Source organism: Olea europaea, chromosome 3 (genome assembly GCF_002742605.1).
Source record: "Olea europaea var. sylvestris chromosome 3, O_europaea_v1, whole genome shotgun sequence".
NCBI lineage: Eukaryota > Viridiplantae > Streptophyta > Magnoliopsida > Lamiales > Oleaceae > Olea > Olea europaea.
The window spans coordinates 14,970,464-14,975,939 of NC_036239.1; positions in this window are offsets into that span (position 1 = coordinate 14,970,464).

The following is a 5,476-nucleotide window of genomic DNA, read 5'->3' on the forward strand; positions in this document are numbered from 1 at the left end:
GCTAACCTCTTGCTTGACTTGCACCTTCCCGTTGTTGTTGTTCTTATTGTTCTTCTTCTAACCCCTTTTGTTAGTACAATTTGCCTTGAAATGCCCAAGCTCGCCGCATTTGAAACAAGGCCTTTCTACAAGAGGTCTAGAACTCGATCTAGATTTTTCTCCCTTGCCCTTTGGTCGCACATTGCTTCTACCTCTTACAAACAATCCTTGAGCTTGCTCCTTGTTACCAATCGTAGACATGCCACTAGTTGCAATCTTTCGAAGATCATCCGCTAGAAATGACGTTCTAGTGTCCTCCATCACAAGTTTATCACCCACAAGCATCAATATTTGTACTAGCTTCTCGTAAGACTTTGACAATGAAAGAAGTAGTAAAAGTGCTTAATCCTCATCATCTACTTTCACATCAATGTCCTTCAAGTTCGATATGCACCTATCAAACTTGTTGACGTACTCCCGGATTGGTGTACCTTCATCCATCTTGCAAGTATACAATTTAGACTTCAAATAGATCCGATTTGTTAGAGTCTTCGTCATGAAGTTCTCCTCCAACTTTGTCCACACCTCCGCCGCCATTTCCTCACCATCAACCAAGAAAGCAACATCTCTTTCAAGGCATAGAATGATAGACGCTCATGTCTCAAGATCTAGATCTTCCCAATCCTCGTCAGACATATCTATGTGCTTCTTGTCCTTTCCCGCCAATGCCTTGTGCAACTTTTGAGAAATTAACAAATTTCTCATTTACATTCTCCAATATGAGAAGTCATTTTTCCCATTGAATTTCTCTATCTCATACTTCCCAAATTTCACCGTTCCTCTAGTAGACATGATTTATCTACTTGTTTACCGAAAATAAAACAACAAAGTTCACTTGGAAATTTTCACAAACACCTTGTGTGCACAACAAAGTTCAAGCCACCCACCAAAAAATCGGAGCTTAATCACCCTAATTTAAGAAGAAGCTCTGATACCAAATTGTATACTTGCAAGATGGATTCGTCTTCCCGTGGAGTTTGCTGAATTTTATGGTGGATTTGTCTTTTGTGGTTCTGGAGTTGGTGTGCTCATGGGTAATTTGCCATTGGTCTGCTTGAGTTTGTTGGGGTTCACTATGGGTTTGCTTCGAGTATGATGTCTTGTCATCTAGCAAGATTGTCTTCTGATGGCTCCTGCATTTCCAATTGGTTCATGTACATTCTAAAAATGTGCAGTCCATAGCATAATTACATGTTATGCCATTAGTAGAAATCACCGAGTAGGAGAAATGTGACATTGATTTTTTTTTTTTAATAGATTAGTTCGTAATCAAATATGCACAAACAATGGATGTCAATGGATAGGATGTCAATGAGTACAATGCAGGGATGAACAATTTCTTAATGTTAGCAACACACAATGCTAATGATCCCAATTTGACACAATGTCCGTGTCTAAAATGTGATAACTGAGGAAAATGTTCAGATTGTGAAGGAGCATTTATTAAAGGAATAGATCTAAAATACCTTACGTGGATATGAGATGGAGAAGGATGGTTGGTAGATAACTCAATGGGTGTCAGGTCTTTGGTAGGTCAAGGTATTGGGTATTAGTGGTCAACGATAAGAAATTATTTCAAATGCTTTTGCTCAAGAAACAGTACATTTGTTATAGTCTACATGTGAAAGTTTCTTTTTGTAATCCAAATGAATTCGATAAATTACTTGAGGATAAGAGAAACTAGTATATCTGAGATATATTGCATTTACACACTTGTAAAATTGTTTAATTTGAAGGAAGAATAACGTTAGAGATCTTCTCTTCCATACTCTTAAGGCATTTCAAATCTCCCTATATTTATAACCTAGGGAATTTAATAGGACAATGACTAGTTGATCATCAGATAATTTCTCATCGCAGTTAGCTAGGTCTTGAAGCAATTTGAGAACTTATCAATGTTTTTTCTAGGCGAGAGGCGAAATCAAACCTAAATTTAAAGAATTGTCTCAAGATATAGCACTAATTTGGCATTGTCTTAATTAGGTAATGGTTTATAACTTTGCCTGTAGTGTTTCAACTGTGGTAGTTTCCCCTAGTCTTCTTATCACACTGTCAGATAAGTGAAGGAAAATAGAGCTCCAAGCTATCATATCTAATTCCTGCATCCTGTGAGCATTAATCTCAGCTGTCCAACTCCCATCAATGGTAGCAGCATCTCTCTTTGCAACAACGGAGCCCTCATTATCTGGCACAGGTGACTAAAGTCTCCAATATCATTCCACATTTCAATCTCAAACTTAGATGCAGTTAACATTTTAACAAGTAAAGTCATAAAAACCAAATATATACCACACACAGAGTATATCACAATCAAGCAATGTAAGAAATTTATGCAATATGCAAATTTTAAAATAAGAAACGAGAATGCTTTTATTTCTAGTTGTCATACAATTTACAAAAGCTGTAAAGCTGATTATATAATTCAGTTTCACAAAAATAGAATTATATAATAACTAGTACATGTGATAAACAATGCAAAAATTTCTAGTTATCATACAATTTACAAAAATTGTAAAGCAGATAATATAATTCATATTCACAAAAAATAAAACTGTATAATAACTAGTACAGATGATAAATCTATGCAATTTATCAAATTAAACTGTAAATTTGACAAGTTTAAGGAGTGACATACTATTGTGACCTTGACCTGTTATCAAGTGGTCACTATCTAATTTTTGAAACCTTTTCACTAGTTTCTCTCTCTCTCTCTTTAATATCTTTATATATTATAATCATCTATTTTTCACATTTTTAGTTATCTTGACAAGAGTTGGGTTGTGTAAGGTGGCCTGGATGGATAGGAGAAGAGTAATTTCATTTTTATTTTTTCTTTCATTCTTGTTTTGTATTAACTTAATTTTTTTAATTTCAAGAAAAGAGTAAATATAATCTTTTCAATAGAATTTTAGCTTCTTAATTGAAGGCAAGGGTAAAATGTCCAATGAGAACCTAAGTGCTACTAAAATTAAAAGATTGGAGACTTAATTGGTAAGATTTGAAGATTTTAGACCGGGGTGCAACACCAGTCAAAATTGTGGGCACCTTGGCTGCTATTTTCGGTATGTTTGATGTTAAGAATGTGGGACTTCCCAATATAGGGAAACATGTAGCATTGGTCCCCATTCTATAGTGCTTGTGATAGTTTGATCAACAACCTGTAAGAATGAAAAAATCGGTCCCTACTGTTAATAGATTTTTGAAATTATGAGCTTGGACTAACATCAACAACAAAATTAAAACATAAGGATCAACATGTTTATTTTTAAGGTTGATAACTACATTGTTAGAAGCACTATACGTGAGGGACCAACACTACAATTTTGCCCCAATAATAATGATGACCACAATACTTAAAAAGTCACAAAGAGAATATTTGTATTAAGAATTCATTAACTTTTGTCCCAATAAAATTTGTTAATAGTTTCACTTTCACTAATATATTAATCAAGCTGGTATTGCATAATACATTATTGCGATCCCAAGTAAAAAAGACCGAAGCATATTTTGTTTCGCCAATTCAATTGATTAAGAGCCAAGGTTCACATCTTGTACTACATATAATATATTAATTTCTATCCCAAAACTCGCATGGCACCATTGCAGGCCAAAATGCCTGAACATAATAGAGTTTACCACAATAACCAAATTGATTATCTTCATGCAAAAAGATACTATAAACTGGCTTTAAAATATCAAAATTCAACTCATAATGAGCAATAGATTTCAACTTGAAACAAGAAGTTTAGATGGAAAACTTGAGAGTATTTTCAAAATACCAACATGGGACTCATCCTTCTTTGTAGGTGTGTGAGTATTCCATTTACAATAAATAAGCTCCCAAGTTTTTGTCATTTCTCTTTAAATAAGTCTCAATTTTGAATTTCAGACCCCGTTTGGCCCCCATTAAATTCCATTACATTACATTTCAAGTTTTCTCACTTTTATTTTCAACTACACAATCTTTCATAAAATAATATTATACGTAAATCGAATATTTTTACTTCTTTTTCAATCACTCATTTAAAAAAAAAAAAAAAACACTATTCCACCAATTTTCATTTCCAAAAAACAGGGGCCAAACGGGGGCTAAACAAACAAGGTCTCTTTGAAAGTATACAAGAATAAAAAAGACATTCTCTACTTCTTTCTTATCGTGATCGATTGTCCCATCAACCAGAAATAACCTCTTTTGCATTTCTCACTTACAATTGGAATGTTAAACTCTTATATTTCTTATTATCCTCAAAAGCTGATTTAATCGAAGGAGAACCAATAGATTAAACTATTTTTTACAGTAATTTTTTTTTAAATCACATTCTCTTCAAAATAAAACATGCTCAAGTCCTTTTTATTATTATTTAAAAAAAAATTTGTAGAGTGTCTTCAGTTAATTATGAAAATTACAAACTTTAATTTTTCATCATAAAATTTTTATGTTGCTTAATGTGCCATGCCGAGCATAGAAATAACGTTGAAAGAAATTCATATAAAAGTAATTTTTGATGAAGAGAGAGATATTATTTATTTATATTTGTTTTCAACCCATTCTTTTACATGCAATTCATGTTAATTTATTTAATGTCCAATACATAAAATATGTGTAGAAAACACTAGAAATCACCAACTTTGAACCCAGTCATTTTAATTGGTAAATTTTTTATTTTAAACCTGGGACAAAAATTTGGATTTGGTAATAATTTAGTGAGGAGTGACATTTTTGTCACAAAATTTAATGCCCTTTCCCATATGGCACTAATTTTTCTTAGATTATTGTCTGGGATAAAAGGCATTAGAAGTCACTCAACTTGAAAGGAAGTTCGTTTTAGTCACTCATTTTATATTCCAAATTCATCACTAAATTTCCAGTTTTATTTTAATTTAGTCACCAATAAAGGTTTTAATTTAACTGTATACGGACAAATTGGGCTCATTAGCTGCCCAATGATCTATTCATTCAACTTGTAAATGTCTTATTATTTGCATAAAAATCAATAGTCCTAAAAATTACATTTTTATAAAATGATCTTTGTATTAAAAGCGAGAGTTCACTTCCTTTGTCCAACCATTGGAGTAAACTCTGCACCCAACTTAATAATAAGTCATTAGGTGATGAAGTTTAATAAACCTGCTTATCAGACCCTTTTTTCTTTATTTTTATAAAGATAGTCTCTTCTTCTTCTTTTTTTTCGCTAGGGGGAGAGTGCAGGGGGTCGAGAAAGAACATCAAGTGTGGAAGAAAAAAATAATTTTGACGAAAAGAATAAAATTGAATTTGAAAAGTATAAGAAAGACAATTAAAAAAATTCACTGTATACTAACAGCGCTAGGAATTGTCAGCCTCTTTTTGATTAAATTTATAAACGGTTAGCAAGACATATAGCACTTGAAGTCCATATATATATATATATATATATATATATATATATATGAATTT